Raw genomic sequence first — 12,846 nt, forward strand, 5'->3', positions numbered from 1 at the left:
ACCTGGCCCCAGCCTTCCCTCAGCCCTCCTCTGAGGCCACGGCCCCTGCCCGCCCGAGCAGCCTCCTCGCGGGCTCCAGTTGAGGCCTTGTCCTCTCTCCGAATGGCTCTTGCCTTCTCCTCCTGCCTCAGGGCCACAGGTCATGTCGTTTTATAGGCATGAAACACCGTCCCTTCCCTTTTATTTCTCTCAAAGTCTTACTCAGACTTCGAAGCCCAACCCAAATCTTCTCTTTTCTGTGAAGCCTGCCTCAGCTTTCCACAGCTGGAGCCAGCAGCTCCCTCCCACGTGCTCCCCCTGCCCTGGGCTTGCACGGATTGTCAACACGGGCTGACCTGGTCAGAGTTCCGTGGGCTCTCTGCTGGATCGTGAGTTCTAGAGAGTTAATGTACATCTCTTCGTGCCGGGCACCTTCTACTTGCTTTACAAATACCAACTCCTTGAATCCTCTTCATAACCCCAGGAGGTACTATTATTAGCCACATTTTATTGAAGAAACGATGGTGTAGAGCTGAGTACTTTGCCGGAGTACACAGCCAGTAAGTGGCACACCCAACATTTGAACCCAGTTCGTCTGGTTCCTGCCTGTCCTCTTAACCACGAGGCTATCCGGCTTATTTTATTTATACTTCTGTCACCGTCCGCCAGGGCTTGGCACAGTGATTTGCACATGGGGGAATCCATGATTGTTCATTGGCCAAAAGTTGATCGCCGCTAACCCTACCTACCTAAGGAGTTGGGGAGCGGGAGAGGGAGGGTGAGCCATGTGGCTGTTCAAGGAGCCACAGTGATGGGAATGTTCTGACGTGTGGTCAGTGACAGTCACGTGAATCCACACATGAGATAAAATCTCATAGAACTGGGTACATAGATACGCACACACAAATTAGCGGGTGTGTAAAACTGGGGACATCTGAGTAAGGTCTGTGGATGTCCGTTTCCTGGCGTGGTCTTATATGGTTACGAATATTACCATTGGGTGGAAATGCGGGCATGGGATCTCTCTGTATCGTTTCTTACAACTGTATGTGAAAATAGGATGATCTCAAAAAAAATTTTTTATCGTTGATCCCAGTGTTCTGATCACAAATTCAGATCTTCTGGACTTAGTTACATTAAATTCACAGAAGAAAAAATTTTGGGTATAGTAGCACTACTAACCTTTTGTTGACAGCAATTTTAAAACATTTAGATTTACATTATATCTATTTCTTTAACCGGGCTGTGGGGAGGAAAGCAGAGGAATTTATGTCTAATTTGTTTTTAAAAAAGTGAAACAATAGGGGCGCCTGGCTGGCTCAGTCCGTAGAGCATGTGACTCTTGATCTCAGGGTCATGAGTCCAAGCTCCCACTGGGCAGGGAGCCTTCTTAAAATAATTTTTGTCTCATTTGATTTTTAAGATTTTATTTAAGTAAGCTCCACGTTCCGACAGAGCCACCCTACTTACAATGAATTTTTTAAAAAATTAAAAAGTAAAACAGGGGCAGCCCGGGTGGCTCAGGTGGTTTAGCTCCGCCTTCAGTCCAGGCCTGGAGACCTGGGATCGAGTCCCACATCAGGCTCCCTGCATGGAGCTGCTTCTCCCTCTGCCTCTGTCTCTCTCTGTCTCTCACAAATAAATAAAATCTTAAAAAAAAAAAAATTCCTCCTATGTATCCTACTACATTGGAAGGAACACCTTAAAAAAAAGTAAAACAATTATAATATCTCTATTGTAATAGGAATGCTAATTTATTAGGAAAATACTGGTAAATACTGAAGGATTAGAGCAGGAAAAGGAAAAAAAATTTGGTGTCAAACAACAACCTTTGTTATTGTTTGTATAGTTTCTCGTTGCATTTTTGCCATTATTTTATGTATGTTCTACAAAATTATCATTCTCCATATATAATTTTGAGACTTTTCGTCCCTCAGTTACACAGTCCCGTATTGTGTCAGGCTTCAGAATTTTTTGAGTGATACTGCAACTTAACTATTTTCCACCTGTTGGAAAAAAATTAAAGCCTTACATTTTTCACAACTAAAAAGCAAACATGAAATAAAGCTTCTGATTTTTTTTTCTTACAGCTTTCTTTTTTCTTTTTTTTTTTAAGTGTCTTCCAGCCAGTGATTGATCTGGTCCATGGTTTTTTATAGTCCCAAACCCATGAGGAACTGCAAAGTTGTTCATTGCCCAGAAAGAGCTAGGCAGCCAGGCTGGCAAGGGTTCAGCTGAAGGGTCATCAAGAAGGAGTCAGAGATTCTGAGGTCATAAACTGGACAGGCCAGCAGGGCAGCTTTTATGAGAGTAAAATTCCCCGAACATGGTGTTTTTCCTCCTTTGGTATCCTGGGGCTACCCCTCTGCTGGTGGCTTGACAGATTTTTTTGGTCTTCAGGTGTGGGTCAGCGGCTCCCAGGAGAAAGTGCTCTGCTGGGAGACCTTAGAGTGTGGGAGGAGAGCTCGGTCTTCTGGCCAGAGTGTGGTCCTTATAGTTCTCCTGGTCCTTTCAGGACATGGACATGTGTCTTCCTGGCCTTGGAAGCCTTCCTTGTCGCTCATGACCAAGGTCCCTCCAGGTCTGGTGAATGGAGTGAAAAGGGAGGTCATGTCACGGTCAGCAGGTTCCTCTGCCCTTGGAGGACTCCACATTTTTAGGTCCACTAACATTAGGGTGACAATCATAAGGCTTTGGGATTGCAGATGACCCACCCTTGTCTTTAAATGCCTCCTTGTGCCTGATATCCCTGAAGGGCGAGATCACTAGTGTGGGTTAGCAGCTGGGAGAGGCTTCCTTTGCGTGGAGGGGGGAATGAGGAAATACTGGGCTCACATCAGTGAGGTAGAGAAATGAAATGATAGGAGGTGAGATTGATTACCGGAGAAATGATTAAGCTGCAAAACCTGTTGTTCAGTTTTTGGAAAGACAAGGGAGCAATAGAACCGGGTAGGCTGCTAGACCCAGTCTTCAGTTTGTAGGAGGCTTCTGATCGTCTCTATCTTCCCAACCGGGTTGCTGCTTGAGCTCTTGACAAGGGAGCGGGGGCTTTGGGCCGCCTGGAGTTTAGGCAGCTGCCAGCGAAGGCCCAGGGAGAGGGGAAGAGAGCAACAGAGATGGGAAAAGCCACTTTTGGAATAAGAGATGAACTAGACCTTGTTACCTAAATCTTGCATCCAAGGATCTAATTTCTGATCTGAACTCTTAGAGACACTGCTCCGGACCCCGATTTGTTGGCTTCTCCATCGATTTGGGCTCCTGAGCCGGGGCAAGCACTGATGCCTCTCAGACTTCTCACACTGAACTCCGGCTTCCCACCCCAGAACTCGTGACCCCTCCAGTCCTCTTTACTTTTGCACCACCCACCCAGTCGGAGTCACCCTGGCTTGCCCTGTCTCTCTCCTGGCTGATGTATAAACTGTCCAAATAATGCTGCCAGTTCGACGTCCACAAGACCTCTCCACCTCTTGACATCCGCAGGTCACCGTTGTGGTCCCGGCCCTGCTCATCTCCGGCCTGTCCTGAAGCTACAGCTCCCTAGACTTGTGTCCCCGTTTCCACTCCTCTTGGGCTAGCATCCATTCTCCACAGGCTTGCACGAGAGTCCGAAAACGTACCTTAAGCCCCCATGTGTGTGCTGTAGTGGTTTCCCCCTGTGTGTAGAGGACGGCGCAGACTCTGGCCATGGCCCTGCATGGTCTGGCTCCAGCGCTCGGCTCTGACTTGCTCCCAGGTGACTGCTCTTGTCCTTCCAGCACCGTGAGCATAATATTCAAGTTTTTCATGCTCTGGGGTCTTCCATACACTGTTCCTGTGCTTGGAAACTGTTAGAATCCTTCTTGTGGCCAGTTCCTCCTCAGGTCTTAGCTTGAACGTTATCCCTCACTGATGGATCCATGGCCACGCTGTCTGCTTGACACCTGTGTCCTAATATTTTCTCTTTGTTTCCATTACATCTCTTTTTATTTATTTTTATTTATTTTTTTTTACATCTCTCTTTAAATTCAACCAAGTTTTTAATTTTAATCCCAGTATAGTTAACATAGAGTGTTATGTTAGTTTCAGGTGTTCAATAGAGTGATTCAGCGCTTCCACACGTCACCCACCGCTCATCACCAGTGCCCTCCTTCATCCCCTATCACGTGTTTCACCCATCCCCTCACCCGCTCACCTCTGGTAACCATCAGTGGGTCCTCCATAGTTAAGAGGGTTTCTTGGTTCGTCTTTCTCTTTTTTTTTTTTCCCCCTTTGCTCGTTTGCTTCCTAAATTCCACTCACACGTGAAGTCGTCTGGTATTTGTCTTTGACTTATTTTACTTAGAGTTATACTCTCTAGCTCTCTCCCTGCCATTGCAAAATGGCAAGATTCCATTCTTTTTTATGGCCGAGTGATATTCCACTGTGTACGCGTGTATGTGTTGTTGACTTTAGCCGCTCCGAGAGGTGGTATCTCTGATGATTGCATTAGCCCTGATGATGAGTGATATTGAACATCTTTTCATGTGTCTGTTGGCCTTTTGTTGATCTTTGGAGAAATGCCTGTTTCATGTCTCCGGCTCATTTTTAAATTAGATTACTTGGGTTTTTTTTTTTTTTTTTTTGGTTGTTGGGTTGTAGAAGTTCTTTATCTATTTCGGATTCTCACCCTTCATCAGATATGTTATTTGAAATTATCTTCTCCCATCAGAAGACTGCCTTTTAATTTTGTTGATTGTTCCTTCATTGTACAGAAACTTTTTATTTTGATGTAGTTCTGATAGTTTATTTGTGCTTTTATTTCCCTTGCTCTGGGAGACATCTCTAGAAAATGTTGCTAGGGCTGATGTCAGAGACAGTACTGCTCTCTTCTAGTATTCACATTTTGGGTCTGACCTTTAGGTCTTTAATCCATTTTGAGTTTATTTTTGTGTATGGTATAATAAAGACCAGTTTTCTCAGTGTCATTTGTTGAAGAAATGGTCTTTTCCCCATCTTATCTTCTTGCTTCCTTTGTCACAGATTAATTGACCATATAATGGTGGGGTTGTTTCTGGGTTTTCTATTATCTTCTACTGATAAATGTATCTATTTTTATGTCAGTACTGTACTGTTTTGATTGCTACAGTTTTTAGTATAACCTGAAGTCCAGAATTCTGATACCTCCAGTTTTTTTTTAAAGACTTTATTTATTTATTCATAGAGACACAAAGAGAGAGAGGGAGGCAGAGACACAGACACAGGCGCTAAACCACTGCGCCACCAGGACTGCCCGATACCTCCAGCTTTGTATTTCTTTTTCAAGATTGTTTGGCTATCCAAGTTTTTCTTGCTGTTGGTGTTTTGACTGGGATTGCATTAAATGTGTAGATTGGGGCTCCCTGGGTGGCTCAGCAGTTTAGCGCCTGCCTTTGGCCCAGGGCACGATCCTGGAGTCCCAGGATTGAGTCCCACGTCGGGCTCCTGGAGTGGAGCCTGCTTCTCTCTCTTCCTGTGTCTCTGCCTCTCTCTCTCTCTCTCTCTCTGTCTATCATAAATAAATAAATAAATCTAAAAAAATAAATGTGTAGATTGCTTTGGGTAGTATATACATTTTAACAACATTTGTTCTTGCAATCCTTGGGCATGGAATGTCATTCCATTTCTTTGTGTCATCCTCAGTTTCTTTCATCAGTGTTTTACAATTTTCATAGTATAGATCTTTCATCTCTTTGGCTAAGCTTATTCCTAGATATTTTATTATTTTTGGTGCAATCATAAATGACATTGTCTTCTTAATTTTACTTTAATGATGCTTCATCATTAGTGTATATGAATGCAGCAGATTTCTGCACATTGACTTTGTACCCTGCGACTTTACTGAATTCATTTATCAGTTTTAGCAGATTTTAGGTGGAGTCTTTAGGGTTTTCTATAGATAGTATCATGTCATCTGCAAAAAATTTTACTTTTTCCTTACCAATTTGGATGCCTTTTATTTTTTGCCTACATGGCTAGGACTTCTAGTACTATGTTGAATAAATGAGAATTAACATTCTTGTCTTGAACATTCTTTCCTGACCTTATGGGAAATATTTTCAGTTTTCTTCCACTGAGTTTGATGTTAGCTGTGGGTTCCTCATATAAGGCCTTTATGATATTGTGGTATGTGCCCTCTTAAACCCACTTTGTTGAGGGTTTTTATGGTGAATGGATGTTGTACTTTGTCAGATGCTTTAACTGCATCTATTGACATGATCGTATGGTTTTTACCCTTTCCCTTATTGATGATGTATTAGGTTGATTGATTTGTGAATATTGAACCACCCTTGTGTCCCAGGAATAAATTCTACTCGATTGTGGTGAATGATTTTTTTTTAATGTATTGTTGTATTCAGTTTGCTAGTATTTTTTTGAGAATTTTTGTGTCTGTGTTCATTGGAGATATTGGCCCGTACTTCTCTCTCTCTCTCTCTCTCTTTTTGTGGTGGCTTTACTGGTTTTGGTATCAGGGTGATACTGGCCTCATAGAATGGACATTTTTCTTTCCTCTTCTATGTTTGGAATAGAATCTTCTCAAACTGAGAAGATTAGGTATTAGCTCTTCTTTAAAAGTTTGGTAGAATATGCTTGTGAAGCCAACTGGGCCTGGACTTTTGTTTGTTGGGAGTTTTTTGATGATTGATTCAGTAATTGATCTGTAATTTTCTATTTCTTCCTGTTTCAGTTTTGGTAGGTCATATGTTTTTAGGAATTTATCCATTTCTTCTAAGCTGTTCAATCTGTTGGCATATAGTTTTTCATAATCTCATACAGTTGTTTGTCTTTTTGTGGTGGTGGTTTTTACTTCTTCCATTCATGATTTTGTTTGTTATTTGGATCTTTTTTTTTTTATGAGTCTGGCTAAAGGTTTATCAATTTTGTTGATCTTTTCAAAGAACCAGCACCTGGTTTCATTGATCTGTTCTATTGCTTTTTGAGTTTCTATATCATGTATTTCTGCTCTAATTTTCATTGTTTCCTTTCTTCTGCTGGTTTTGAGTTTGTACTGCTTTTTCTGGCTCCTTTATGTGTAAGATTCAGTTCTTTATTTGAGATTTTTATTTTTATTTTGCTTCTTGAGGCAGGCCTGTATTGCTATAAACTTCCCTCTTAGAACTGCTTTTGCTACATCCTAAAGATTTGGGATCATTGTGTTTTCATTTAATTTGCTTCCATGTACTTTTTGATTTCTCCTTTGATTTCCTGGTTGTCCCATTCATTGTTTAGCAGCATGTTATTTCACCTCCATGTATTTGTACTCTTTCCAGATTTTTCTCTTATGGTTGATCTATAGATTCATAGTGTTGGGGTCAGAAAAGATGCATGGTAGGATTTTGAGCTTCTTGAATTTGGTGAGACTTGTTTTGTGGCCTAATATGTGATCTATTCTGGAGAATATTCTAGGTGCACTTAAAAAGAATGTGTATTCTGCTGTTTTAGGATGGAATGTTCTGAATATATCCATTAAATCCATCTGGTCCAGTGTGTCATACAAGCCATTATTTCCATTCTGATTTTCTGTTCAGATGATCTATCCATTGATGTAGGTGGGATGTTAATGTCCCCTACTATTATTGCATTACTATTGATTAATTCCTTTATGTTTGTTATTAACTGGGTTTTTTAAAAGATTTTATTATTTATTCATGAAAGACAGAGAGAGAGAGAGAGAGCGGCAGAGACACAGGCAGAGGGAGAAGCAGGCTCCATGCAGGGAGCCTGACGTGGGACTCAGTCCTAGGTCTCCAGGATCACACCCCGGGCTGAAGGCGGCGCTAAACCGCTGGGCCACAGGGTCTACCCAATTAACTGTTTTATGTATTTGGGTGCTTCCATGTTGGTGATAAATATTTACAATTGTATCTTCTTATTGAATTGTCCCCTTTTTGTTATGTAATGTCTTTCTTTGTTTCTTGTTACAGTATTTGTTTTAAAGACTATTTTGGGATGCCTGGGTGGCTCAGTGGTTGAGTCTGCCTTTGGCCCAGGGCATGACCCGGGATCAAATTCCACATTGGGTTCCCTGCATGGAGCCTGCTTCTCTCTCTGCCTATGTCTCTGCCTCTCTCTCTGTGTCTCTCATGAATAAATAAAATCTTTAAAAAAAATAAAAAGAAAAAGACTATTTCGTCCAATACAATTATTGCTACCCTGACTTTCTTTTGACACCATTTGTGTAATAAATGTATCTATATCCCCTCACTTTCAATCTTCAGGTGTCTTTAGGTCTGAAATAAGTCTTGTAAGTATCATATAGATAAGTCTTGTTTTTGTATCCACTCCGTCACTCTATGTCTTTTTATTATTTAGTCCATTTACATTCAAAGTAATTATTGATAGATGTGTATTTGTTGCTGTTTTGTTTCTTGTTTTGTGGTTGTTTTTGTAGTTTTTTCCAGATCCTTCTCTTGCTCTCTTTCATTGTTTGTTGGTGTTCTTTAGTGATTTATTTGCATTCCTTTCTCTTTATTCTTTGCATATCAACTACTGGCTTTTGTTGTATGGTTACCATTAGGTTTGTATATGTCATCTGCATTAAGTAGTCTGTATTAAGTTGATGGTTGCTTATGTTTGAACCCATTCTTTATTCCCCTCCTGCCTATGTTTTAGGTAATTGGTGTCCTATTTTACATCCTCTTATTTTATGAAACTTTGAATTATTTTTATAGAAATACTTATTTTTACTGCTTTTGTGTCTTTTACTTTTTATACTCTCACTTACGGTCTTTCTTTTCTACTCAGAAAGTGCCCTTTAGTATTTCTTGTAGGACTGGTTTAGTGCTCATAAACTCCATTATATTTTGTTTGCCCAGGAAACTCTTTATCTTTCCTTTATTCTGAATGATAGCTTTGCTGGATAGAGTATTCCTGACTGTAGATTTTTCTCTTTCAGGACTTTGAATGTATCATGCCACTCCTTTCTGGCCTGCAAAGTTTTTGCTGAAAAATCCACTGATAGCTTTATGAGGCTTCCCTTGTGTGAAACTGACTTCTTTTCTCCTGGTGCTTTTACATTTTTTTCTTTATAACTACTTTTTGTCCTTTTAATTACAATGTGCCTTTGTGTGAACCTCCTTAGGTTGATATTTTGGGGGGATCTTTGTACCTCTTGGATCTGGATATCTGTTTCCTTCCCCCAATTCAGGAATTTTTCAGCTATTATTTCTTTAAGTAAATTTCCTGTCCCCTCTTCTCTCTCTTCTTCTTCTGGGATCCCTGTAATGCAAATGTTATTATACTTGATGGAGTTACTAAGTTCCCTAAGGCTATTCTCAGTTTGTATAAGTTTTTCCTCTCCTTTGCTCAGCTTTATCACTTTACATTACTTTCTCTTCTAGGTCACTAATTCATTCTTCTGCTTCCTCTAGCCTGCTATTTATTCCATCAAGTGTATTTTTTAATTTCATTTATTGTGTTCTTCATCTCTGATTGGTTCCTTTTTATCTGTTTGCTTAGGATCTCACTGATGTCCTCTACTCTTTCCTCAAGTCCAGTGAGTATCTTTGTGATTGTTACTTTAAATTCTCTATCAGGCATATTACTTATATCCATTTCACTTAAGTCTTTTGCTGTGCTTTAGGCCTCTTCCTTCTTTTGAGACATATTCCTCTGTCTCCTCATTTTGTCTGACTCTCCGTGTCTGTTTCTTTGTATTAGGAAAGTCAGCTACATCTCTTGCTGTGGAAGGTAATGGCCTTATAAAGAAGAGGCTCTATAGTGCTTTGCAATATCCCTGTTTAGTATTTCCTGGCATTTCAGGGTGTGTTTCCTCTGTGTGTTACGTGTGCCCTGCTGTTGAGTCCTGGCCTCTTTTTTCCTTCAGTCCATTTATCTGTAGAGGCTCTCTTTGCCTGTTGTGGAACCATTTTGTCCCTAGCTGGATGGGACATATTTTAACAAGGTATGCACTGGTCTGCTTGTGTAATGAGACCTGCTGCCACAACCACTTCTGGAACTGAGGTCCTGCCAAGTTATGAGTCAGGAGGCACAGTGCTGGTGAGGTTTGTGCCTGTCTTCTGGGGGAGGAGCCCTGCTGTGCTGAGACTGAGGTCCAAGTGGCTGGGAAGGGACAACCACTGCTGGAACTGAGGCCCTGCCAAAGGTGTGAGTCACGAGGCACAGTGCTGGTGAGGTTTGGGCCTGTCTTCTGGGGGAGGAGCCCTGCCGTGTTGAGACTGAGGTACAAGTGGCTGGGAAGGGCAGATCTTCTGAAGTGCAGGGAGAAGAGGACTTGGTGTAAGCAAGTTAGGTAGTGAGTGCTATGCCAGTTCCCCCAGGAGATTGTGTGTTTATGCTGGAGAGCGGGCAAGAGAGATGGCCTGTGACAGCTCCTTTACTCCTGGAGATTCCTGCCTCTCTAGAATGTGCTCTGAGTAGATAACTCTCCCTCCTACTGCCCCCAGGTTTTCCAAACTGCTGCTTCCATAGTGTATCTCTGATGGCTGTTTGTTTTCCTGTCTCTTTTAGGGCATGGACTCTGCTTCCTAATGCTCTCCACGTTCTCCCAGAGCAGAGCCCACTGATTTTTAAAACTCCATGTTTTTGGTCCTGCTGTTTGTAATAACTCAGATTTGGCCCCTCTCACTTTCAAAGCCAAATGTTATGGGGATTCGTGTTCCCTATGTGGGCTCCCAGGTGTGATAGTCTATATTTTGCCCTTCTCCACAGCCCTGGATCCCTTCCAACTGCGGATGGCCACCATCTGTTTTGTTCTCAAACTAAGTCTCTGCCCTTCTTACCTTCTCCAGTATGGTGTCTTCTAACTTTAGTTGTGGAGTTTGTTCTGGTAGTCTTAAAGTCATTTTCTGGGTTGTTTATGCTGATGTGAGTGTTATCTAGTCGTATCTATGGGCTGACATGAGGTTAGGGTCCTCCTACTCCACCTTCTTCCCAGCCTTCTCCATTACCACTCTTAACACAACATGTAATTATTTTTTTGTTGTTTAAAGAGTGCCCCTACTGTATTTTAAGCTCCATGAGTACAGAAACTATGCTGGTCTGTTTCACCAATATATACTGGTATATTCACTGCATTTGGCTTAGTGGCTAACTTGTAAATGTTAATGATTTGTTGAATGAATGAATGAATGAATGAATGAATGAATGAAAATGAATATAGGCCTTTTAGTAGGAAGGGAGAAAAAAAGATTACATGGCATAAATTATAGTTTCTGGTAATTCGCAGTCTTATACATAACACATATCTGGTAAGGCCAGGAGTTGGAATGCTTCCTGAAAGTGTTGGCCCTTTTGACAACTGAAGAATCCAAAAGCTAGGGATAAAATGTAGCTTTTTAGTGCTTGTTGTAGAGAACAGAGTAAGACTTGACATGACTCTTTGGTAAAGTCCACATTTGCCGGAGCCTGTAGCTTTTAAGAGGAGAAGCAAGCGCTACAGCTGCAGTATGTTAAGACTGGTGCAGTCTTCAGAGATGAGTACAAACCACTTTATATTTAAAGTGGGTTTCTGGGGCATCTAGGTGTCTCATCTGTTAAATGTCTGCCTTCAGCTCAGGTCATGATTCCAGGGTCTTGGGATCAAGTCCCACATGAGGCTCCCTGCACTGTGGGGAGCCTGCTTCTCCCTTTCCCTCTGCCTGCTACTTTTCCTGCTTATACTCCTCTGTCAAATAAATAAATGAAATCTTTTAAAGAAATTTTTTTTAATTTTTAAATTACTTTTTATTTTGGTAAAAATCACATAATATAAAATTTCCCATCCTAAACATTTTTTTATTATAAATTTATTTTTTATTGGTGTTCAATTTGCCAACATATAGAATAATACCCAGTGCTCATCCCGTCAAGTGCCCACCTCAGTGCTGGTCACCCAGTCATCCCCCACCCACCTCCCCTTCCATCACCCCTAGTTTGTTTCCCAGAGTTAGGAGTCTTCCATGTTCTGTCTTCCTTTCTGATGTTTCCCACTTATTTTTTCTCCCTTCCCCTTTATTCCCTTTCACTATTTTTTATATTCCCCAAATGAATGTTTGTCCTTTATTTTTTTTTAATTTATTTTTTATTGGTGTTCAATTTACCAACATACAGAAAAACCCCCAGTGCCCGTCACCCCTTCACACCCACCCCCCACCCTCCTCCCCTTCTACCACCCCTAGTTCATTTTCCAGAGTTAGCAGTCTTTATGTTCTGTCTCTCTTTCTGATATTTCCCAGACATTTCTTCTCCCTTCCCTTATATTCCCTTTCATTATTACTTATATTCCCCAAATGAATGAGAACATATAATGTTTGTCCTTCTCCGACTGACTTACTTCACTCAGCATAATACCCTCCGGTTCCATCCACTTTGAAGCAAATGGTGGGTATTTGTCATTTCTAATAGCTGAGTAATATTCCATTGTATACATAAACCACATCTTCTTTATCCATTCATCTTTCGTTGGACACCGAGGCTCCTTCCACAGTTTGACTATTGTGGCCATTGCTGCTATAAACATCAGGGTGCAGGTGTCCCGGCGTTTCATTGCATCTGAATCTTTGGGGTAAATCCCCACCAGTGCAATTGCTGGGTCGTAGGGCAGCTCTATTTTTAACTCTTTGAGGAACCTCCACACACTTTTCCAGAGTGGCTGCACCAGTTCACATTCCCACCAACAGTGTAAGAGGGTTCCCTTTTCTCCGCATCCTCTCCAACATTTGTTGTTTCCTGCCTTGTTAATTTTCCCCATTCTCACTGGTGTGAGGTGGTAACTCGTTGTGGTTTCGATTTGTATTTCCCTGATGGCAAGTGATGCAGAGCATTTTCTCATGTGCATGTTGGCCATGTCTATGTCTTCCTCTGTGAGATTTCTCTTCATGTCTTTTGTCCATTTCATGATTGGATTGTTTGTTTCTTTGGTGTTGAGTTTAA

Source organism: Canis aureus, chromosome 15 (genome assembly GCF_053574225.1).
Source record: "Canis aureus isolate CA01 chromosome 15, VMU_Caureus_v.1.0, whole genome shotgun sequence".
In the NCBI taxonomy this organism is placed as follows: domain Eukaryota; kingdom Metazoa; phylum Chordata; class Mammalia; order Carnivora; family Canidae; genus Canis; species Canis aureus.